At 37.9% G+C, this 26640-nt stretch overlaps 1 long non-coding RNA gene across 1 annotated transcript in view; it reads left to right on the forward strand.

The window, feature by feature from the left end:
* The window catches only part of LOC148831723 (uncharacterized), a 75757-nt gene that overhangs the window by 47246 nt on the left and 1871 nt on the right, over window positions 1-26640 (forward strand). The gene's annotated exons all lie outside the window — the stretch shown is intronic.

Raw genomic sequence — 26640 nt, forward strand, 5'->3', positions numbered from 1 at the left:
GGGCTGCCAGCTGTGAGCTGCAAGGTTATATACAGTAGCTGCTGGCTAACAGAAGGACTTGGAAAACCAAACATGATCTGAGTTTAGGTGCAGTTTGAAACCAGTCACGTCTTTTTGCATTGAGAATCCAGGGTACAGGCGTTAGTGTTCTGTTCTCAATTTATGAGGCTGATGCTTTTATCGAAAGTCCCTTACATTTATACTGCTGACATTTTACTGATGCAATCTAACTGAAATTACCTTTCTCAAGGGTACAATAGCAGTAACCCGCCAGGGATCTGAGCCCACAGCTTCTCAGTTACATGTCCAGAACTCCGCACTGCTGCCTTGAATTTTAAAGTTAGATAAAGGATACACACATTATACGCGTGATTTAAGAATGACTTTTTATGGGCTGAAATATCTCAAAATTATTTCCACCCCCAAATTATTTTGGGAACACGCCAGGAGATCTACAGTAGCAGTACTTGTTGTTTCATTTCAGCTCCAGATGGTACAATAAACAACACAAGAGCACATTTACAAAAGAGCAGCTTTGTCTTCAATCACGGACGAGTTGGATCTGTGTAAAATTATGGGTTTCAGTCCCCTGATTAAGGCATTCAGTAGCTGGCCAAAGTGACGAGTGGAGTAATTTTCAGATACAATAAACTTATTTGTCCCATCTTTGATGCATAGTGTCTGCCCTTCAGTCTCATGCAGCTTGGAAATAAAATAATGAATGATACTGAGCTTTTCTCTGAAAGTGAGAAAAGGAATCCATACTGTCAATCTGCTGTGTGCCTCTGAAGTAAAATGTTACTTGGCTTAAGAATCACACCATCTTTTCTCCTGTGAAAAGGGGTTACTGATGGAGCAGAATATACTGTAGCAGTGATTTGTATCTCTGTCGCTGTGGCATCTCTGCTGGAGTGCTAAGCATCAGAGGAGGTTGCTAGACACAGTGAAGACGTGCAGCAGAACTCAGAAGTCCCTGGAGTCGCGTGTTTCCCAGAGTGAAAGTCAGAAGAGACTGTGCGGAGTGTCCTGCCTGCGCTGCGCAAGTGCTGTGACACGTTCGGCTTTGCCAGGGTGCTAGCAGTGACGGAAATGGAAGAAGGCAGCATAATGAGGTAAAAGCCCATCAACAGAAATGCGAATATGACATGAAAGGTTAATTATTAATACTCTATGGGGGCTCATGATGTCGGACGGGTGATACTTTAAATTCAGCCCTTAATCACCATTTAAGCCACCAGAAACCACTTAACATGAAAGACACAGGACAAAACAAAATCATTAATTGCAAGAAGAGATTCCCCGTGTTCAGGGCCTTAATTTTCAGTTCTTGTTATTATTCTCCTACCACTCTGTGGTGAAGGTGGGTAGTGACTTGGGCAGTTGGTCATCTACAACTGCACTCGATTTGCAGAGTAGAGTGATTGATTACAGTAGTGGAGATTTGGAATTTAAATTTTAATCAGTTCAATTGCATGGGAAATTGAAAGGATATACTAATAATTGTTTAAGTCTGATTTGAATTTTTTATTGCATTTATTTGTAGAGGTCAAATTACAGCGGTTTCATTATTTACCTAATTGCTCAAATACTGTATACTATATATATAGTTTGCTAATTTAATAATCAATTTTGTCTTATAATTAATCTGTAAAGATGTTACTTTACTCTATAAAATCAAATGAAAACATCTGATTCCCACTGATAATGAAAACAGTGCACATGAAAATGAAAGAATTTAATGCAGGTTATCACCTCTTCCAATTAATAGATTCTTAACAAGTATCTCTTATATTGGTGAGAAACAAACTTTAAAGGTGATTTAAAAAATATTATTATAAATATTATATATTTAAATATTATAATAAAGAATATATCTGTTTATGTTACCTAAACAACAAAAATGTTAACTATATCTATTCCTGAAATAAGTGAAATAAAAAAAACATACAAATCACAAAAGAAGACCAAAAAGATCAACAAGCTTTAAAAAAACAATGAAGCATGGAATACAGTAAGTTTAACAGATATTTATCAACATCTAAATGTAATATACAGTATAGTATAATGTACACCATGTTTATACATTTACGCTGTGCAATTCTTACACTATAGCTAGACTGTATATACATGCTACAGTATATACTGCATGGCTATAAACTGCAATTTTAAGTCTATTGAAAAGTATAATTAAATGTGTAGTGCTATTGAAAGGTATGAATTAGAGATTCTACTTCATAAGAGAACAATGTATTGAAATGTTAAATGAAAATGACATGCACAAACAGGTTTTCAACTTTGACAAATGCCTCTTGGTTCCATCATTTTATTGTTTTGTTTGCCTGCCCTTTCATCCTGAATTGGTTGTGGCTTTTGAGTGTATTGAAAATATTTGTTGCATTTTTTGAGAGAGGAATTAAAAAAAACACATACAGGATCGTGTTCTGCAATCCACAGCATCTTGATGGGGTTGAAATCTGGGGACTGAGATGGCCAGATGTTTTGCAGAAAGTCTTTTGCCATCTTGAACGATTGTTTTCGGGGCATTATTTTGGTGAAGCACACACACTTCCATCTAACATGCCCTGTGGCACTACTGTAGGTCACAACAAGGTGGAAAGTTCTTGATATTTCTCCACGTTCAGTGAATCTTCTACAATCACTCTAGCCTGAGAAAGAAAAACAATTACACAGCAGCCCTGGCAAACTGGTGGTTTCATGTGGAAAGAAAAACATTGTCTAAGAAGATTCATGTTTCTGTATTTTTTAAATAAATACCTAGAAACAGCTATTCGCATAGAAGTTAAAAAATGGACTTTTAAATAATTAAGCATCCCCAAAGGGAATCAGTATATGCTTATGCTAATATGTGTCATCGATCACGTCTCCTGATGTTCTTTTCTAATACTATTCTAACTCTTTTACATTCTCTGCATATAAAGCTCCTCAGGCAGAGTATGACTACGGCTTCCCAGTTGCCGTTTGATGGCCAAACTCAATCAATCAGTGCAAGTGATTGTTCAGTTAAGTCTGCAGTTTTATAGTAGTCGTCTACTGTTGCTCCTGTGCTTGAGGACATTGACTCATCTTGACTCACCGAAACATCCCTCTCAGTGGAAAGATGAGGGATGTCTAAGAGGTCTTTCTTAACTGTAAAGGCTTTGCAGATTTGTCGAAATTGGCTTTCAAACTGAATAGGAATGCTGCTGATATTGGAAGAAATGCATAGTACATTGCGAGAATTTCACAGTGCTTGGGGAATGTGTTGCAAAGATCGTTTTTCCTCATCCACAGTAGCATTTTTACACATTACACATTATTGTTAGGATTGGTTTAAGTTTTACAAAACACTTTCAGCTCTGTTAAAAGTCTTTTCTGCTGTTCTTCATATCCATAAAGCTGGCAGATGACAATGCCTTTTTTGGTATTAAGCTATTTTCTTCCTTGACTAGGGATTTCTTTGGAGATTTAAGATCTGCTTCTTCCGCCCCTACACAGTATTCTCAGATGCAGATTGCGAAATACCTCATCTGCTCTGGGCTGTTGAATTTGTGTCATTGTGCCAATCATAATGTCTTAATATGCAGAAGATCAAGACTTTGGAGCTGAAGGGAATCTGATGCAACAGCAGTTTCCATAATAACATTCATCAGATTGATTATTTCTAAGAATTTAGGAAACGCCACATATGACCGTTGCCCATTCAGTCTATTGAGCTCATTGGGTTCTTTTTCTTTTAGTCCCATAGCCAGCAATGCTTGTGCTGGGACCTCCCTGTACATCACCACCAACATACTGAAAATGTGAAATACGCTTGAAACCATTCGTGCTTCTTATACGGAAATTAAGGTGTAAATGGGGGCAAAATGAGAGTTTCAATTTTGCAAGCAACAAAGTGGTTTGCATAGCAGGCTATAAAAGGGCATTTTCATTCTGCTGAAGAGTCCTAGACTGAACACTTCCAAACTTTTGTAAAGTCCACTCATGATGGGAACCCTGTCATTGCTTTGTTCTCTGATGTTAGCGTTAAAGTTGAATTTTTTTCAAGCTGTGACTTCAACATGTCTTCCAGATCTCTTTCAGTTGTTGACTGAACAGCCCACACTTGCATGGACCTCTTCACTTACCATGTTATGATAATAGTAGACCACAAATGACAGACACTTGGTCTGTGTCACACATCTGTTGCCTCATCAAGTAAAATTAAAAATAGATTAGCCTGCTGAATTTTGTGAAGAAGTCTTATTCCGAAATATATTCCTAAAGGTCTGATCATTTTGTGTTAGGTTTGAACGTTTTATTGCAAATTAATGACAGTATCGTTCTTTGTAAAAAGATGAATGAGTTCCAGAAAGTCACATCTATTCAAACTTCATGAACGGTCATCTTCTCCACTCTAATTGGCCAAAGGGAGTGCTAAGTCTATGAATCAGCTATATCACCCTGCAGCTCACCACTGGCAGTAACTGACCACTGACCACTGAATGGGACACCTCCTGGGAAAGCTAAGGTTGCTGCTGGAAGAGGTTGAGAGTTGGGCCTACACTGGGGCATTAGGACTCCCACTGACTGGAGGGTGAACACCCCCTACTGACCCCACTTAAGCCTCTTCCAGCAGCAGCCTTAGCTTCCCTAGGAGGTCTCCCATCCAGGTACTGGCCAGGCTACAATGTTTATGTGAGATGTGTTAGTTCTTTGTACCTGCAAATTTAGACTATTTCAAGCACTACTTATAAATGTGTTTTTAAATGTCTTGAAAAAACATTAATGCTGCTGTGGACAAAAGTACTTGGTGAACTGAACACCAATTCTTCCTGAGGAGTAACAGATAAAAAAGCAAGCTTATTGAGTTCTTACAGGAAGCAGCAAAGCTTATATTTTCAAATCTGTATCATTTTACATAATGAGTTTTCTTTACATTTTGCTTATGAACTAATCATAAAAAGACAAAAAAAATCTATAATCCCTACTATCCTAAATGATGGGCACATTATGACGTTTGTGTAATATAAAACAATAGAATATGTTCTTATACCGAACCTATTACTCACATTGGAATTTGCCATAAAATGATTTACAATTGTGATTGTTAAACATATCTGTCAAAGAGGGCACTGTTGGACTCACGAGGGTAGGGGTCAGACCTACTGTAAATGGTAGTGATGAATGACAAAATCTCAAAAAAGGTTGACTGCCACCATTTATAACGTTAATGAATGAGGCCCATGAACGGCTCAAGCAGTAAAGATTAGCAAACAGTGTAGAAGTTCCAAAAAAAGTCCAAATCCAGGACCCGGCAGATGGTACTGTATTGAATGTAGACCAGTAAAGAGCCTTCTTCACACCCGAAGAAGGCTCCACAGCCAAAACATTGTCTTTCTTTTCTTCCCTTTACAGCATGGAATGAACCTTTACTTGTTCCTTTGCAGCCTATGCATGCTGACGCAGCTACCCACTTCAGTAAAGAGGATTGCCTGCAGTTCACAGAAATTACTAATTTAAAATTGCGTAGTAATCAAGTTTGACGGGGGTACTGATGAGATAGTAAAAGTTCTTTCATACTGTACTGTATACAGCTGTGGTCACCAAGATACTGCAAATATATATATACAGTATTGTTGCTCTGGGACCGGTCCAGAAAAAAGCAATTACTGTAGATACCCAGATGTTGGTGGTAAAAATGCTTATGATCTTATGAGAGTTACTTGATTGCCACAGTCACTCTTCCTAGATTGGGTGTGAGAATCACAGACAGCTGTGACAGTGCACAGTCAAATGAAAGCAGCCACTTCCTACTACGTCCTGTGTTGAAATGAACATCAAAGTAGTTCACAGTACAGAGTTGTAATGGTTAACTGTAGGGATTCCAAGTGGCCAGGGGGGATGGGGGAGATTGTGTATAAAAAGCAGTCTATTACCTTTAATTTAGAGATATAAAATATTTAAAAGGCACAGTTAAAAGCCCAGGCTTAACCAGAGCCTTATTTCCGTAAGTAAGTCTTGCAGTCTTGCAGTTCCCCACAGATAACCTAACTGCCTTTGCTATGGATTAGGAGGCAAAGAATGTAGGAATCAGCCAGGTTAGAGAACTAGACAGTAGCTACATGTTATGTTTCTACGTGTGTGCATTATGTGTAGACAAATATTTAATTTTTATTATTTAATTGTTACGTATAAACAGTGTTACGAGTGTCCAATACCAGTCATGGAGACGGTGTTTCTTCAGGATTTCATTCCAGCTTAGTTTTCAGTAACCAAAACCAGCTTGTCATCGACTTGATTTGACAAATTGTTCTTCTTTTCCAGCTCTTCCTTTGTTGCTAAACCTTCCTAGAAACCATTGAGTCACACCCACCCTGCAGGTGCAGATTGTACAGCCTACAGTAGGTCTATATATACCTTACAGTATTTAGTCCTGCAATTGTCAGCTTGTTAGGAACTTTAATAGGATTCTTTTTGAATTAGTGATGAAAAACCTATTTTAAAAGATGAGAAATTTGAGGTTTTGCACTCTTGAGTTTTCATTTAAATTGCTTCCTTCCACCAGAGGATATTCCATGAGCTGCGAATTCAAATGAAGCAGGATGGTCAAATCTAGAGCAAAATGACAAGAGAAAGCTGTGCTCTAGGGGGCATCTGGAATCACTGGTGTGGAGAGGGGTGTTGTGCGCTTTCTGTCACTTCACATATCCGAAAGTTCAAACAGTCTTGTTATACACCCAGCATACTGCATTTCACAGCATAACTTTTCAGTTATACTTATGACTGAGAGAGAAACTGTTTTTGGTTCATGTGTCTCATTGGCTGTCATCATTACAGTATGTTGCAGCACACACTAGACCAGCACTTGTCATACTGCGGGGTCTGCCCTGGGAACTGCGCAGTGCATCCTGGGAAGACACGAGAAGCATAACGGGAAAAAACAAGCTTGCTTTGTGCAGAGCTACAGTAATTCCACTGCACCACCACGGCTTAATAAGCAGATTCTTATAAGGTTGGGCGATAACTAGTCCCCATATGGGAGGAGACTGTTCTGCCCAAGTGATTGACCAGTTCAGTTGCAATGGCTACCAAGAGAGTGCAGACTATATCATTTGTGTCCGGTGCATGTATGGAATAGCTTGAAGTTCAGATGAACTTCTGATTTGTCAACAATTCCAACAACAATGAGCACAGTCTCTACCTGATAGACGGAGTTAAATCCCTTGTTAAAATGTATCTCAAGAAATAAATGCGAGTGTCCTACGTCGCCTGTGAAAATGACCAATTGTTTTCAGGCAGTTGAATGAGCACTCAAGTGTTGTGTAAAGACTTTACTACCTTTACTACCTGTTTTTGAGAAACATCGAAGGAAACCCTCTTTAGACATTACAGTATTGTACATGCTGACTGAAGGTAATAAGTACACATCACATGAAACCTACAAAAACTATGCATTGAAATTAAACAGACGCCAGAGAATTCTGATAGTGAGTATCATCTTGCAAAATAAAAGAAGCAAAAGAAGCTTCTTAAAATAAGCAATATATTTCTGTGTCACAATAGGCTTAATTAAAATTCCAAATTGGAGCATGAAGAAAATTGCATGGTTTTGTACCATGAAAACCCGTTACATGTTTATAAAGATCTCTTCGTGGTTTACACCTCAGGAATATTAATGTTCTTTAAGTATGATGCAGTAATTAAAACTATCCATTTGTCAAATGTGTGTGTGGTGTGAAAATAGCCCTACATGACGTACAGGCAGAACTGTGTTTTTGGACCTGTCCAGCAGATTGAATGTTTTCTTCCTGGCTGTTGGTGAAGGGGGAGGGGAGAGGATGCAAGCTACAGTACATTACAGAAAATAAGGAGGATGCAATGCGATCTGGAAGCCTCTGCTCCAGACTCTGCAGCAGGTGTGCTGTCTTCACTTTTCATTTTCTGTGCCTAAATAAAGAAGCAGGTTTGCAGAAGGAAACTGTACATAAACTTTACAAGACCACAGTAATAAGGCTCTGCAGCAAGCCACAGCTGAGGCATAGTTTCATTTAGCTCCAAGCTGCAGGAGAAACATTTTTCTTTATTTATGGTGTAAGACTGCCCTGAAACTTCTGGTCTTTTATGGATAACAAATGTTTGCATTTAATTGTTGTACTTGATTTATTGCAGTAATACCATAATCAAGGTCTATAAAACGTCTCCTCATGCTTTACTTCTAGAGGAAAGCGCTGCCTTAATTCGTTTAATTAACTGAATATCTCAATGTCCTTGGAAGAAAAATTAGTGTTGGAAACGTACTTACTGTATGTAGCATTCTGGACTACACTGTAATGAGCTGTTAATCCAGATAACTTGGCATCACTGTACGGAAATGAAGATAAACCATGCTCTAGGTCCATTCACAAATAGCTCTTCTCGTCTTCATAACAGATTATGAGCAAGGCTGAAAATAAGGCTGTGAAGAGAACGTTCCACATATTGGCTTGAGAGCTTTGATCTAACCCTAGTACTGAGTGAATGGGCTGGGGGGAGGGATGCTGGGATATTGTTACTCATATTTACAGTATGCTTATCTGGGTATGACGTCCAATTAGCCCTTTCTCCTCAACTTTAATTATAACCACTTAGTGCTTAAAATGAGTTTTCAGCTTTGGTGCCCCTTTAGGCTCATTTTGTCACCCTAAGTCACCCTAAAGTGTCTTTTTCCCGTGCCCAATTTCACTTTTTGGTCAAAAGTCTCTAATAGAAATTGGGTTTGAAAAGACCTGATGTAATTAAACCCATTTCAGTTTTTCTCCTTATTATACTCTACTGTATGTATGATTTTTCACTCATTATCACAGGCATACTATTTTAAAAGCGAAAGGAATCATTTACAATTATTTTAAAATTGTAATGTTGTTGGGGTCTACAAAATAATGCTGTTATTATCACACCATAAGAAAAATCACTTACTCTTACCTTAAATGGTGTTTTATTTTTAGTGTGCTGTTTTAATGAGCAACACCAGACAATATGGTATAATACGGCATATACTGTATATCTATAACAATTATAGACAGGATCATTTGTACTAAAAGAAGCAAATAAAATTATTGACAAAGATGAACACATTTAAAATTTAAAAAATAAATACAGGTTTAATAAATAAGACTAAAATGCAATTAATTTAATACATCTGTATGCTATTCATTTACATCCACATTTGCTTTGTGAAACATGCAGCTTTCTTCTAACATTTGGATTGAAAGCTTTTCTTGTTAAAATATCTCTGGATTTGCACATTTTATGCTGATTAGAGTATGTCAGTATGGCTCCTACCCTAAGCAGTCTGTCTTGCAACTTTATCAGTATATGCATTAGATTACAGTGATTACATATACAGTATTTGGCTGTTTAGTTCAGTCTGGCTGCAATTCTTTTTAGTAACTCACCTATGAAGCCTATCCTTAGAAATTAACTAACTGGGGAAAATGAAATAAAAATTAGGACTCTAATGTGTTAGAAAGGGGTTGGGGAGCAGGGCTTTTATCATTATAATCATCTTCAACTTCTGGGTTATGAGACAAAGTAGAAGCTTTAGTTGTTATAGCAGTACACTGAGCAGTACACTGGACTTTATCAGTGCCTTTGTATGAGTTCATCTGTCCTGCAGTATTGCACAGGCTTTTATTTCTGGAGATGTTTTTGAAAATCTTTATAAACATTACATAAACATAAATTGTTAAAACTATATAAATTGTATGTATCTTTATATACTGTATACTGTACAGCACCTTGCAAAAGTATTCACCCCTGCCAACAACATGATGACATTTTGATGAATTACACAAAGTCTATATATTATTTCAGCTGTTTCCATACCCTTTCAAACTGGTCAACAGTAATTTTGAAAGATCTGCCAAGTCTTCTGTCTGAATTGGGGAGTCACTTTTCATACAATATTCCTGTTCTTGCACAAAGCTGTCCTGTAGACTGTAAGTGAGTGGCAAGGAAGAAGCCATTACTGCAATGATACACGATCTCATAATGGATGTGATTTATTGCAGACGCCCAGCAGAAGGTTTTATAGTCAGGTGGGACAAAAAAAATGTTTTTGGTCAAATTACAAAATGTTTTCTCTGGTGAAAACCCAACGCAGCATCAGTCCTTCAGTCAAGCAGGGTGGGCAGTATCATGGTGTCCCTGTTGGTGTCTAGCTGGTATGACGCATATTCCTCTTCTCAATGAAAGACTTCTCCTAATCTATGCCTCTCTACCGCTGATCAGTCTATCCCTGATTTTCTTCAGAAGATACTCCATACTGACTAACAGCGACAGATCCATTTAAGCTGAAATCAAGTTAAACCACTAGTTAAACAGACAAACCAAGCAGACAGAGGCCATTAAGGGGATGTTGAGACCTTTCAATCCATTCATTTGGACCTGAAGTGATCTAGGGTTACTGAAGCAAAAGAGTTGGGAATTCATGCAATTGACCATAGAAAATACTTTCATCACATTATCAGCATTTTTACCTTTATCAGTTTGGAATAATGTAGATTCCAGTGTGAAGTCCTTTAGGAAGGAGTCATGATTGCAAGTTCAAACAGCAACAATACAGTATATGGGGACACTGCAGGGGGGTAAGCATTATGACATTGCACTCATATATATAGTGTATATTATTTCTGGTTCCACAAAATATCAGCTTTACAGCCTTTGCTCAGACAGGTCCACAGTTTTCTCATTTATTCCTCGAACTGCAAGCAGAATTCCAGTGATTGTTCTGTTGCGGCTCTTAACCATCTGATGACAAGTATAAAGATTGCTTCTTAAGATAAAATGTAGAAACGATGCTTGCAGTAGGAAATTTCTGACAGATTAGTGAGATGAGACACTGAATTGTAATTTTTGACCTTTTTTTAACAGATCGTTTGCTGTGCCTTTCATTGTAACAAACATCACGTACTGTATGCAATTATAGTCAGGAATGAACAGAAGACGTTGGGTGGGTGACTCACATACTGTACCCACGTATCAGAAATAAAAATATTTATTTTCATGTTTTAAAAAAATGTAGAAACTTCCCATTGTCAGGATTTTGGTAGTTAGCTTAACCTCCCGTTTTGCAGCTTTGCTTTCTTTAGAATAAGTGAAGAAAATGTCACTGTCAAATCATGTGTGAAGCTCAGACTGGTCATAATTTGTGTCATGAAGTAGGCAGAAGAAGATGGGGAAGTTATACCGTGGATATACAGTATGTAGTGCGTAGAACAGCAAAGTCTCCACCTCAGTCCACAATCTTCATATTTTCCAGCAATCCCTGAAGGGGTATATTCAAAAATTCATTTGGATGTGGCATTTCAAACGTTTCTGAAATGACATTGTTATCCTTATATTTGTTAAGGACATTAGTCATTAGTTAAGATTTATACTTAATTGCGCATAATTGATTGAGCATCGAACAATTGTATCTGGTTTGGAACAAAATGATCTTGTCCAAGATATGAATTCCAGTTCTTAAGAATTTTGTCTGTTAAAGGGAAACAGATCTACAGTATTGAGGGGGAGTTCTGTTCAACTCACAAGTTGAGTTGAGCAGAATTTCATGTATTCTAGATAGGTATAGATGATTTTATTTGCCATATATACATGTTGATAGGATTCTAATTTGAGCCGTTCTCTCAGGACATGCACAGTACAGCGGACAACAACAGATAACAAGACAGCCTTAAAAACAAATCTCCTTCACCAATCTCAAACCTTTTAGGATTGCTATCCCATTCTGAAAGTGATGCAAATTCACTTACCGTGTGAGGGTAAGGTGTTGTCTTGTCTTTCCTTTCTGGTCTATGAGCCTCTTCTACAGTATGTCCAGCAACTGCAGATAGTGAATTTAGCCTTTTAGGATTCAGGAGGCCTGGTCGGTACTCTACTGAGGTCAGTGCTTCCATTTCTCTGTCAAGCACGTCTGTCCTCAGGGCCTCCAGCACTGTTTTTTGTTGAAAGGGAATATGAGTAGTCATCTCTTCAGCCAACTACAGTAGGCTAGACTCAGCAATCTGCTCGTGAGGCCTGGTCTCCCCTTCTCATCACATGGGCTTCCGTTTTTCAGTGTCTGTTTGAGACTGAGATAAATTATAAGGGTCTTTCTACAAAGAGGTGAAAGCTTTTGCTACTGTATGTATTCACGTACTGTATACAGTACGTATACAGTATTGGATTTTACATTTGTCAACAGTTAATTGAAGACAGTGAACTTTGATGTTGACACTGGCATTCTCTGAATTTAAATGTCTTGGTCTTGTTTGTTTTGTTATACAACAATCACAAAGCAATAATCTTTTTATATTTAATGAAAATGTAAGGCAGATCAATATACTGGATGCTTTATTTTTTCAGTGTACTAAACTGCCAGCATCTTGCTGGCAGCTGTATCACCCTGCAACTCACCACTGGCAGCCCACTGAAGCTCAGCAGGTGAGAACCTGGCCAGTACCTGGATGGGAGACCTCCTGGGAAAAACTAAGGCTGCTGCTGGAAGAGGTGTTAGTGGGACCAGCAGGGGGTGCTCAAAACATAAATACATCATAAAATGGATCCCTACATATTTTTTTATTTCAGGAAATCTGTATGACCCTCTGTTGTGTACTGTACATTATAAACATCTGGAAGTGCTTTAGCAATTGCACACTGCTTCAGAGATGTTTTCAACTAAGAGAATTAGGAAATATGGCGGAATGCATCTACAGACTGGCGTACAGTAAGAGTCATATGTTCTCAGGGTTGATCCATGACGATTCGCCTTAATGGAACATGGCAGTTGTTGTAGTTTGTTAAGACACATTATTATCAACACTGACAAGTTAGGAGATGGATGGAGACATCAAATGTCCTGCTATCAGTGCACACCTTGTTCTTTATTGCCTTCTATAAATTGTTTCTCATAAATTGCAGTATTGCGATATTTTGTTTCAATAGACCTGTAGCTTGATTGGCACACAGTGGGTATGTTGTGTCATTATATGCTGCATTAAAATGTTAACAGCACTTTAGATAACAAATATCACACACATACTGTATGTAGAGACCTGCATAATATGTAGGTCATTATTCATTTACAAGTCACAAGTGGACAATTTTTAGTACATAACAAAAATCCCTGTATGGTTTTTGTGCAAAATACTGCAGTGTATGAGTCAGTGCACAAGGAGCTGGCAGTCGAAGAGACTGGGCAGATGTTGATTCAGACAAACGACTGAGTAAAGGTATTATCCCTGAAGTACTAAGTATAAAGTATACTACTACTGAACAGGTGGGCGACTTAACACCTTCTAAGGAGACAGAGAACGAATAGAAGGTCACCACATCAATCTCCATTTTTGCTGTGCTTCGTTGCTGAACCCTCAAGTTAGCACTTAGAATAAACTTGAGGCAGATGGCCAGAAGAGAGTGGCAACAACAAAATAGTGACTCTGCAAAAGAAGCTTATAAAGTGTAATTCTACAGCACATCTAATTAAAATTAATGGAAATATATTACTAAAGTCATTTATTGTATTGATTTGGAAAATATATGGAACATCAAAAGAAACTAATCACTTACAGGGGCAACAACTTCACAGATATTGGGAAAATTATCTCTTCTTTAGCTGGTACACTGGCATTTTATTGAACAGAGATGATAAATTCAGTAGACTGATCAATGTTTATTGTCAACAGGGTGGATCAACAGGAGATCTATGGTGAAAGTCAAAGGCCTGTAGTGCAACCACTGTTTGAAACAGTAGAAATTGTACTGTATATCTTTTCCAAGTTGTGGATGCTGTCTCATTCCTTTCGTCTTGACAGGCATGTGTCTGTTCAGTGGTCTCTGAGCCGTGGATAACTCACGTTAACCAGGTTCATCCCACACATGTTGAGGTGTGGCGAGTGGGGTATCCACATTGTCATCTTGTAAGAAAGTCTTTCAACACTGGCAGTGTTAGTACTGTATGTGCTTTGCTCTGCTGGAATATTGTCATGACAGGATGAGCCTGCAGGAAGGGTAGCAAGTGAGGTCACACGGTTGTGTCAGTCTAGCTCTGTGTAGTCAAGTCTCCTTCAATCATTACAAGTGTGGCTGTGCAGTGAGTACATAACCCTGCCAAGACCATCCCATATGGACCTCCTCCTTAAAGGGGAACCGCAGTCCCAATTTCTCAGGCCAGTTGTTAAATCTCGGAAACAACATAAATTAGCCGACTGTAGCTCAAAATTTTTACAAACTCTGGATTAAGCACAAAATCGTGAACTTTGTGAAAGTGCTGTATGGTCTCCATGTTGTCACAAAACTGCTGGTCACCCTACAGATAAGAGCGAGTTTGTGAGAATTGTGATGAAAAACTGGTCCTTCCTGCTCACTAGTCACTGTAATGACTAATGTCAGCCAGAAACATGTAAATGCAGCTAAAAATAATTTAATCCTTTGAGTGGCTCAACCAGTATCCGTTCAGTTGAGCCTGGTCCTTTGCTCACTATGTACCCAGACTTCTGATCCCAGATTTCGTCCTTTTCTGTTGCTGCTCCTGTGTTATAGAATTGCCTTCCTACAACCGTTCAAGAGACAAATTCTAAATTTGAGAATCTAAATTCAAAATTGATCATATTATTGGGCCTATTTTAGATTGCCCTGTATTATATTCTGTATATTCTTGTTTTTTTTAACCTTTATTGTACTTTTATGTATTTTTCTTATCGGTATGTACAGTGTCTTGGGTTTGCAAAGGTGCATTATAAATCATCAATAATAATAAATGAGGGGCTCTCCATGACACAGTGACCTTGTACACCACACTTCCCATGGTCGAGCACGTAGCGCTGTCGGTGAGAGACGTGCCTCTCCTCGTTTTCACACGCAGCCTTCTGGGCAGGGCTGCAATGCCTCTGTCTAACATGTGGAAAGACAGGGAGCTTGAAGCTGCGCGGGTCAGAGGAGTCTGCCAGCAGACAGCAGGAGCCCCAATACCTTCTAAATTCAACAAAAGATCTGTTCAATTTGGAAATAATTGATTCTGATTAGTCTGAGGTGTGATTGTGCATCTTCTTGAGCCTATTTTGCTCAGGTTTGTCAAGGATGCTCATAATTTTGGAGGTGACTGTACATATGTAAATGTCTCGCTCTCTGTGAGTGAGACACCCAGCGTCCTAGCTCATTGCCAGTCTGGACTTGTACAATCTGGCCTCCCTAAAAGTCCTCCTTCATTCAACTGGTGAAGCAGTTTGTCACTCCTCTATCTGACCTGCTGTCTGGTTGACTGCTGTCCAGTAGACCTGTAGGCATAGAGCATACAGTGGATTCTGCAGGTGAATGCTTCACTTAAATATGTTGGTGTCTTCCTGTGTATCCTTTGGGATTCTCTGCAATGATAACCACTACATAGAAAGCAATTAACTAATTAAAAAAACACATTTAATTTACCACCATGCCACATTAAACAACAGTGCAATATACATTCTTAATCAACATTGCATTGTGATCATTCCTCCCACGGTTTTGAATATTTGAATTCATTTAAGACGGCAGATGGGAAAGGTCCTACAACCTAAGGTTGTTACTGTATAGTTTTGTGCCAGTTGTGACCTTGTATCATCATGGATGTCTCTCTGGACTCTGAGCTCTTTTAAGGATCTTTTAGATTTTAGTTACTAAAGTACCAAATGTTGTGAATGCCACTTTATTTAGGTTTATTATATTCTTCTTGTCATGTTATTTATGTAATTTCATATAACAAAGTACAACAATATGTTGTTACTGTCCCATGCAGAGCCCTTTAGCTATACAAATTAGTAATAAAATGTAGTTATTTGCTCCATGATGATTTATAATAAAGTTTTTGGATATTGTATTCTAGGATATAATATAGAATTTTATTTTATGTGGTAAATAATCTTGCAAGAACTTGGGGAAAGAAGCAGATATACAGTACATACAATATAATACATCCAAACTGAGCTAATCATTTACTCAAAACTAGATCTTAGCTGTTAAATGAATTTGATTATCTACATTTTGTTCTCTAGGTTAAGAACATTGCAAATTACATTACATTTAACTAGTATTACTAATTTGTGCCTGTCAGCTTCACACATTAAAACAATATTGTAAGAAATCATTTTAATTAAGATAATCCAAAGTGTTCTGTTAACCTTCGAGATCTGTGGTATAAACTGTGTTCAATTATCCACATCTGACTACTCAGGAAAATTATCCTGAGCAGCTGCTAACACTTATGTTTGCGTTTAAATGATAGTTGTGCTGTGCCCCACAAGGCATTTATTTCCCAGTGCCAATGGTGCAAAATGAAGCTCTACTTCATCCTAAGTATGAATACCTCGAGTGTTTCCAGTGTTTCTTACCCTCTTAACGTTTGCTGAGATGACACTGGAACTGCGTTAAAGCCTTGAGAAGAATAAAAGAGGAGAGATATTGCTTGTTTTATTTGCCCACATTTTTAAGACACTTCATGTTTAACTGATCAGATGGGTTTTGCAGGGACAATCCTGCCGATTCTTCTGTCGGCCCTCCCACAGCCTGATCCTAGTGTATTAACCGTGTCTGTGCGATATCTGAATGTTACATTGCAGAGTGACTCAGCTCCCCTCGCCTGTACCCTGTTTCTGGTTCCTGCGCTGTCTGCCCCTTGGCTCTGCTGACCTGCTGTCAGAAATCCTCACAGCGTTCTCTTACTGTCCGTGACAAAGTTCTGTGTCCAGAACAGATGTCACCAAAGACACCGACAACTGTCAAAGGAGCTGGGAAATGGACGGTAGTGTTAGAATGGTACACATGAAGATGTAAATGGAGAATAAGACATTATTCTTTTAAGGTGGGTAGCTGCGTCAGGATGCGTAGGCTGCAAAGGAACAAGTAACAGGTTTATTCCATGCTGAAAAAAAGAAGAGAGAAAAAACACAACGTTTCTGCCGTGGAGCCTTCTTCATTATTCTTTTTAATGTATTTCTAACTGTATGTCTAGCTGTATTGAAATAGCTTATTTTAAGAGCTTAAACTAAAGTCTTTTGCAGAACTTCTGTGTGGGCAAAAGAGGGTGTTGTTTATATTTTACGTATGTATTAGAACCATTTGCAAAGGCATCGTAATGAAACAAATTTTTGTGTAATGTAAAAGAAAGATTCTGTTTTTATACTAATATAAAAAATTATATTTTATATGTTTCAATTTAGAAGTTTTCGCAGACGTTCATTCAGTATGGATTTCTTTTGATATCCTATATTTATGCCTTGGTGTGATTAGTTCTCTGAACCAGAAGACACAGATTAATTGACCACAGAGGCGTCATCATGTTACTGAATCAAAATCTTTCAAAGGCATTATTCCTGCAGAGGAAGCTAAATTCAAACGAATAGCACTTAAAACTCCACAATTTCATAAGTATCAAAGTGTTGAGTTTTTCTTTTTATATATTTAATAGGGCTTCATAATAGTGTCTGGATCAGTAGATACAGGCATTTTGCCAGGAAAGGAATGAGATTGTTAAACCAAGAGAAGTAATGACATTTAACATAAAAGAATACTTTACAAGATTACTAAGAATCTTTCATTATGATAAGACAATAATAATAACTGATAATCATTGTTGTATAATCCCCATTTTCATCATGAATGGTGAATACACAGATTCATTTTGCTAAAATAATTGCATTAGTAGAAATGCGCATTTTCAGAACAGATTGCTTATAACTTCTTTTTGGGGATGTGTACCTGTTAAGTGCTCTTGTACGTTTAAAGCAGTAATAAGTCAGCTTTTCTGTAATTTTAGATTTGTTTAAATGGTAGATGCTTACTAAGGCAGAATTGACTGGACAGCAGTTATTTCAACTGGATCTCAATTATCTCTTTATATATACTGTACAGTACATGCACTGTACTTAATTTAGACAGATTTAGACAGGTAGAGTACCCTCTATAAGTATTTATTCTTCCAACCACTGAGAGAGGAACACAAACCATCATTTAACAGAAAGGACTGGAAATTGTGCCCCACTAAAAAAAAATAAAAAATGCAAACTTAAGAGATTGCCCAGTGCAGTTAAGAGAGAGGCCATTTAGCCCATCAAACCCGTTTGGTACTGTAGGTCCTAGAATCTCATGCAGCCTTCTCTTAAATGGAGCCCGGCTGGTGGTTTCAATGGTAAGCCTGGCTAGCTTGTACCATACTCCCACAAGCCTGAAAGAAGAATTGGTTTTAAATAATTAATAAATAATAATAAATAATTTCCACCTGTGTCGTCTGGTTATGTGTTTCACTTTTTACTGGGTTGACTCTGCCAGAGTCTCTGAGGATGTTGAATACTTTTATCAGGCCTACTCTTATCTACCCTGGTCTCCTTTGGTCAAGACTAAAAGGGTTCAGTTCTCTTGCCCTCTTGGAGTGTTTTTGGACTGGATGTTTCTGTAGCAGTATTTTTTCACTAATTGAAATAAAATTGCAAAAAGCATTCTTGAATGAGGTGGGTGTCACGATCGTAAACCCCTCCTCTTAAGGACGCTCCAGCCCTTCCTTGTTTGTTATTCATCCCCCGCACCTGCTCCCTGTTCCAGCCGCCTTTTCAGTTCCCCTTAAAAGCCAGGCGCTCACTTTCTTCCGGGCTATGCATTGGTTCCCGTACCAGGCGAGTCCGGGACCTGGAAGTGCCTGGTCCCGTTAAGGTTAAGGTTAAGGTTAAGGTTAAGGTTAAGGTTAAGGTTTTGGTTTCTGTTTCTGTTTCTGTTCCCGTTCCCGTTCCCATGCCGACCCCGACCCCGTTTTTAATCGTCTGTCTAGGATGGACCGCCCGGCTTTGGACTTTTGCCTCCTTTTGGATTCTCCCTTGGATTTCTTCCTGGATTGTTGGCCTCGGCCACACCTCCCCCGAACACCAGCGCACCATGGACACGCCCCCTGTTTTCATTCCCGACATACTGTACCATTCCTCCATTTAAATTGTTCGCTTTTAATATACATGGTATCATTTGCTTTGTATTTTTTAACAAAGACATTAACACCAAAAACAAACCCAGAACAGTGGCAACAACAAGAAGTTTAACGTACCTCTTAGAAAAAAAACATCAGCATGAGCCAGTGGTGGGGGTAGAGTTCAGTAATCTGACAGCTTGTGGGAAGAAACTGTCTCTGTAATCAGTATCAGTAACAGGCAATATTGAATGGTAGTTTTCAACACTTGCTGTCCTGTAGAAGCCAGTGTGTGTGTTGAGACCTCCAGCTGTTGCCTTTCTGATTTCTGGCTGTATCTGAATCTCTTGTCTTGCTCAATCCAATGGAAAGATACACTTGTGTTCTCCTCCTTGCATGACAGCCACTATACCAGTTTCCCTAGAATAGCCTTAATTTTCTTAACAATGAACACAATGGTAGAAAATAGTAAAATTCAGAATTGTGTAAATTATTTCGTAATTATCCTTTAACAAGTGGAGGTCAATGACCAATTGCCTGCAGCTCTCTGACCTTAACCATGATAATGCATGCTACTGCTAAATGTCTCCCATGTGCTACAGCACCTCCTATTATGCTCTAGGGAAACACGAAACCTTCAGAGACCTCTATATGCTGTAGTTCCAGTGTGTTTCCAATGATAAAAAAATATTATACATTTAATTTATTTTAATATGTACATATATTGTCATATACTTTTGTTATGTGGGTTATGTGCATGGTGCATTTCTGCAGGTACTGTATATCCACACATTTTTTTGTAATCTACAGATAGTTCAGGCAAGCATTCCCTGCAAGGGAGGACTGTGTGTGCTGTCCCTCAAGCAACTGCATTTATTTTACAGTCACAAAGTAGTTTACTCCTTGCATCAAAGCTGCCCTCCTGTAAATTTAAATCTTGTATCAGAATATTTTCATGGCTTTTGTTGTCATCATGCCAATAATATTGTACAGCTGAAAGACATTAAGCATACGTATTTTGGTTTGTGTACCAACCAGAATGATTCAATTGAATGTGCTGCAGGCCATTGCTGTGAAAGTTAGAAGACAAATTACTTGAGGACTGCCCTGAAGTTATTTTTCAGAGTTCGATGCACAATGCTAACACTACTGTAAAGTTTTCACATTTTGTCTCATCCTGCTGTGAATATGGGAGAAACCTTAAAACCCTAGATATGGTAAAAAAAGTACAGTATACTGTATCAGTCTGACCTAAAAGCTTTAACTAAATAAAAATATAGGTCTGCTGTCTTATTTCTCTGTGAAGCATATTTGCGTATACAACATTTTTTTTGTTTCCTGTGAAGCAGCATAATTGCAATTGCTATCTCAAATACAGGGTTAACAAAATTTGTTCCATTTTCCATTAGGTAAAATCCTATTATCCCATAAGAGATGTGTTGCTTGTAACAGTTCTTTCAAACTCTGAGGCAGGTTTTTGTGCTTGGTGTGTTGTAATAAACTCTCTAAAGATGCCGTTGAATAAAGACATTAAAAATAATTTTAGGTTAATTTTTTAGAGACAATTGGAGTTTGTACTCAGGTAGGCTTCAGGCAAGACAAGCTGTGGTGTTTGAACTATTTAGTAGTTTGTTCTCATCCTTCACTGACTTCTTCAATTTTTCTCAAAGACACACGTCTAATGTTTTCCCGATTAACTGTTTTTTTTCTACTGAGGCTCTTTGCTACATTTTAAACTGTTATTCTCCCTTGCAGCCTGATTAATATAGTCTCCCCTGACAGCACAAAACACTTAAATGCTTTTGTGACCCCTCCCCACTGGAATGGAATTAGCAATAAATTGTATTGTCCTTTTAGTAAAGGGTGAATATGAAAGCTGTCAATAAATACCTCAAGCCAACTAAAAATGGGAATACTTTTAGAAGCACAAGGGCCAAGTCATATTTTGTTATTGCATCCTACTAATTAATAACTTAACAAAAAAAATACCATGTGTCAAAGTTTCCAGAAATGGTAGTGTCGATAAAGTAGATTCCTTAAAAGTAAATTTAATTATGTAAGAGGTTGTTAAGTGTGGTCTGAATTTTCATTTTTTTTAATCAAGCCATGTCATATCAAAGTCATAGAGTAAATAAATGGAAGCAGTGCTCTCGGTTTTAGATATCTGCTAATCTGTAACATCAGCTTACAGTACTGTACCGTACATCCTGGTTGGATAGTGTTTAGAAATGATAGATTTCCGTCTTCCAGTAAAACAATCCAGTTTTAGGATCATATGAGGATAGATGATGACAGTGCATATATAGTAACCAGGATTTATGCTCAGCTGTGAGAATTAGCTGAACTGTGTTCTCATTGAATTGCAGATAGTTATTGTGGGTTTGGGTCAGAGTACCATCAGCTTCAGTCCTTGATTTTTCATTGTCTATTATCTAAATACCTGAGTTTTCCAGGTCATGTCTGAAGGCAGTGATGTTTCAATCTCACATTTCACTCTCCTTAATAACTAGCCTAAATAAGCCTTCTCTGGGTATGACTGCTTCCACTGAGGGAATGGCACGTTAAATGACAAAAAAATCCAGCAGAAACAATAAGATGTTTCTAATCATTTGGCAAATCACCCTTATAGCACTTTAGAGTATGTATTTGCTTTATTGCATTCCTTCTTTCTTACTGGAGTCATTATGTCCCCTTTCATCAGCGGTAATAGTGTGCAGAGATATTTGTGTTGTTGAGACTCATCTAAGAATACATCTAATGATCAAAGCCAGTGATGCCTGTCTATGTGAATGATATTGGTATGGGAACAGATCGCTTCACTCTGTATCCTTAGGCTATGAGAATTTGTTTAATCAAAGCAATAGGCCTATTCATTTTGCTGCAGGTGCCTAAACTTTTGACCTTGGAAATAATATTAAGATGTTTGGATGACGGGGCATCACCCTCCTTAAAACAAATTAATGTATAACATCTCTGAACTTTAAGGAAATATTTTACTCTTCTGAAAGCATAGGCTCCCAAGAAGTCTACTACGTCTTAAGACTGTTTTGTAACTGTTCTGTAGTGCTGGCATATCCATTCCCTATCAGTTCTTTATTAATATGTTAATTGTTGTGTTTAGACTAGTCTAAAGCACCAGCAAACTGCCTTTGGGCACACCAGTCTGTTCTATGAAATGAGCCAAGTTCATAGTGTGAGACACTTTCCTTAACCTGTTTTGATAAATGAGCGACCTCTTCCCAGCAGGTAAAAAATAAATTAGTGGCAGCGAAATGGACTTAGTTTTAATTAAATTCGTCCTTGAGGGTCTAGCAAGCTAGGCATGGGGCTGTCAAATGCCAGCTAAAATTAAAGCATTACATTAAAATTGCAAATATTAGTTCTGTGTGCACTGTCAAATAATTAATTTACTCAGCTGAGGAATATTTTACTCTTTTTATTCTGTTTTAAATTTTAGATGAAGACATTTGCTGTTCTTACATTTGGGTGAGGGATGAAAAGATTTAAAGCAACACCCATAAAGATAGAATTGTCATGCACAATCACTTCAGCGAGAAAATGAAAAAAAGTTCTAAAACTTATTCTACATGTGTTTTTAAGTATTTTGCTCTTTTGTCACCGGCCTACAGTGTTACCTGTTAGTATGCTAATTTTAACTTCAATGATTTACTTACAGCATTAATTTAAAAGTGGCTTCTGGCTGAGCATTACTGTTATCAACTATTGCATAAAACCTCCTTATTTTCTATCTGTTTTAGTTCCAGATAAGTGCTTAACTCAATATTACTAGTTGAGCTTTTGTTCTGATTAATGTAATATTACTTGATGAGCTTTTAATTTTTTTAGTTGTTTGCTTATTTTTAAATTGTGTCTAGTTGGATATGTGTATCAAAATTAAAAGAGCAAATATACAAAACGTACTGTTTATACTGTATTTTCAGTATGGGTAAAGCTGATCTTTGAAATATAAGTTGAGAAATGCTGATACAAACTGAAAGCTGGATAAAGTAACCAATGCACAAAACAAGTAAAATGGCAAAGTTTTAAAGGCTATTTTCACCAACCTATAAAATCTGTACTCCAGAATTATAATATCTCCATCAAGGATCACTGGAAAGGGTTAATGTGGAGATGCATCTACTGTACATGAAATTGATGCAACCAGGTACCATCATCAAGGCCTGGGAATCTGAAGATTTTGCACAGAGGCTCTAATACAAGTAACAAAAAAACACTTGTTTTGAACCATAACCCCCTACCATCATCACAAAGTCAATTCATACAGTAGATGGGGATTATTAGGAGGCCATGATGGGTAAAAGCCGATGGGAAATTTGGCCAGGACGCCGAGGTTACACCCCTAATCTTTTCGAGAAACGCCCTGGGACTTTTAATGACCACAGAGAGTCAGGACTTTGGTTTTACATCTGTCACGCATGCCCGAAAGGATGAACCGTGGAATGGCAGGAGAGCGATAAAGACCCTATGCGTAGCGGTGAGACGGGGGTTAGCCCGGGCTCAGCTGTTCAGGAGAAGCCGTATAGAAACCTATGCCCTCAGGCCAAGGACAGGAGTGACCTGGTGCTAGGTGGGTCTCAGGGCAACTGAACATCAATGCTGAGCGAGTAGCAGAGCAGAAGCAGGAAATAAATAGGCTACACAACAAGACACACCAGAAAGACATGAATAATCACAGGGAACCAGGAACAGAAGGAACGTAGAGTGCCCTCTAGGTGTAATGAGCGTGACAACATCTAATACGAAGGACAGCGCCTTTTTACAGTATAGTGTCCCCGTCACTATACTGGGGTATTAGGACCCACACAAATCGCAGGGTGAGCTCCCCCTACTGGCCCCACTAACACCCCTTCCTGCAGCAACCTGAGCTTTCCCAGGAGATCTCCATCCAGGTACTGACCAGGCTCACACCTGCTGAGCTTGCAGGGTGATATGGCTGCTGGCACAACCACATGGGTTCAAAACCTGAAAATTTCACTTTGTTTAGACAGCTAACTTAATAAGCATTACAAGTGTTTCTTCTGTTTCAAAGAGTGCCAGGACGCCACTGCGAACAGAGTCTTGGATATTCTAGTTTGTAATTCTGTTCTGAGCCATGTCCTTGAAAAAATACTGTTTCACTAATACATTCATAGTGAGTTAAGAAGAGGTGAAAGATTTTACAATCAATTCATTTTGGTCTGTACTAGATATAGTCGTGCTTTGTTATTCATCATCAGTTTATATAAGTGTCTGTGCAATCTATGAATCACAGCGGAGTTCTAAAGCTGTGTGGCTCTACTGCTGAAAGATTAAGAATTGCAGCTGTGGCCTCATTGTCAATTGCCAAAGGCACCATCCACTTCCTTCATGCTATACATTGTTCAGAAGTTAGTCAATTAGACTAAACCTGTACCAGAACTTCATGATGATAACATTGACTGCATTGTGTTATGTGCGTTAATTGCACTGACAAAAATCTTGAAAGGTGTTCTACAAAAGCAAGAAATTAAAAATGATTAACTAACTTTAGTTGTGTAGAACTGAAAATTACTTATTTTGATCTTTTGATACCCCTACAGTTTGTATTCAGTTCACTGGACCTTCCTCAAAAATGCTGTATTGAGTTGTGAGAAAATATAAGCAAATTGCTGGAAGTGTAAGGCAAACATTCACAAATAAGATTGACCATGCAGTAATATAGCTTTACCTCAAAGAGTACAGTAAAGCCAATGACATTGAGAATTATAAATGCAATTAAAGTTCATATAACCATTCCCCTAAGAAATCTGAGAAATAATCGCTATCATATTGACTACCCCATCTGTTTTGTACTGTTGTGCACTTTGTCAGTATGGAACTTAATTTTGGATGATTCAGTAATGTTGTGATTAGAGGATATTGCTTCAACCTTAGCTGTCATAAGGAAGCTCCCATTTCTTTTCTCTTACTATTGCTACTGTACAGAAAGTAATAATTGTTTTGGATGCATTCTGCAGTTCATTGGTTGTCCCCATATCTGACCGTATGCTATGTGATTTTGTTTAGTGGGAGAGTGAAAACAAGTGAAAGAAAGAAATCACACTTATTTTAATGTGTGCTGCTCTCCATAAATCTCTGTTCCCTCACATCTGATGTTGTGACCGCAAGAAAATATATATTCTTAATACAGAAAATAAGAAACCACAATCTTTTGTTGCACTGTAACTAGTGCCACACATTTTGTTTTCATTTTCTTTTTTCAAACTTAGTGGTACTCTTAAGAGCTGGATGATAACTCTCCTCAGTACTCAAGCTGTATTTCAGGGACAATCAGCTGAAATGAGGAAAGGGCTGCCACAGACAGATGGAACTGATGTCAACATGTGTGATAACATTCCAGATCATTTACAGCTAAGCTTCAGATGTGAAAAAATACACAAGAACATAGAATTGTAAATGAAGTGAAGATTCATTTTTTATTCTAGAAGGCCAAAACTAGGAATAAAAATCACCGTCATTTTCGTATTTCATATTTCATATTTTTTTTGTTCTGCCTTGAATGATTTATATGCAAATTATTCATCTTGAGAGGAAAGTTAATATACGCCTTTGCTGAGCAAGTTTCAACATTTTCTCTCCAGATAGAGAAATGTGCATACTGTATATATAAATCTTTTAGAACTAAGAAGCATAATGGGAGGTTTGACGTGTCTCTAATTATAACCTTGACTTTAACTATAACTACAACTCTTGACTATAAACTAACCTGATTATGACTATGTTTCTGAAAAGGTTCACTTTAGCCTGCAGTTGTCAGAGCGCTATCAGGGTAGGGATAGGCTGTCTTGCTTTTCAGCATAGTGGAAGTTGCTAGGGCTCCTGTGGGCTTATAGTGATGCAAGTGTCACATCACACAGTACTAGTTCTGCAAGGCACTGTGGAGCTTTCAGGGTACCAAAAAGTGAAAGTTTGATAGCTGAGCACATCAGAGGAGCGTGTCAGACTTTCCTCATTTTTCTTGTTGCTGTGATACGAGACGTAAAAAAACAATTGTCGTCAATTCCTAATTCCTAAAATGGAAAATCCAGAAAAAGGTTTAGAATATACGTTAGAGCGCCAAAATGTGGAAACTAATTAGAAAACTGAGAATTAAGTAACGGGGCGTAAAATTAAATGAACCAATTAATGGCTTTTCTGTTGATAATCCCTGTCCTTTTGTTTATAGAGTTATAGATGAATGCATTACAACATTTTCTGTTTTCTGTTGTTTTTTCTACACAGGATTACAATTGTTTTGTGTGGTACACGACTCTTTTTATAACTCTATAACTCTTTTTCCCAGACTCATGTGGTTATCGCTTTGATAATTGTAAGTGAGAAATGCCTGTTTAGGCACAGAGAACATTTACAGTGCCTTGCAAAATATTCATACTCTTCCAATGATTTCCCGTTTTGTTAAATTACATGTGATATAAACACATTTTTAAATTAACTGTGAATATTTTTACTCAAAACTTAAATGCTTGAGCTGAACAATTTCATAGGTAAAAGATGTTAAGTCTCAGCTAACACTGGAAAGAAAAATCGAAAAACCTCAGATTGTATAAATGTTCACCCCACTGAGTAAGGACTACATAGGCAGTAAACACAATTACCACAGTCCTTTAGGAAAAGTGTCTACCAGCTTTGCACAGCAGAATGGTGCACATTCTTCCCTGCCACCTTGCTCAAGCTCTATTAAGTGG

Source organism: Atractosteus spatula, chromosome 6 (assembly GCF_055471065.1).
Source record: "Atractosteus spatula isolate fAtrSpa1 chromosome 6, fAtrSpa1.hap1, whole genome shotgun sequence".
Lineage (NCBI taxonomy): Eukaryota > Metazoa > Chordata > Actinopteri > Semionotiformes > Lepisosteidae > Atractosteus > Atractosteus spatula.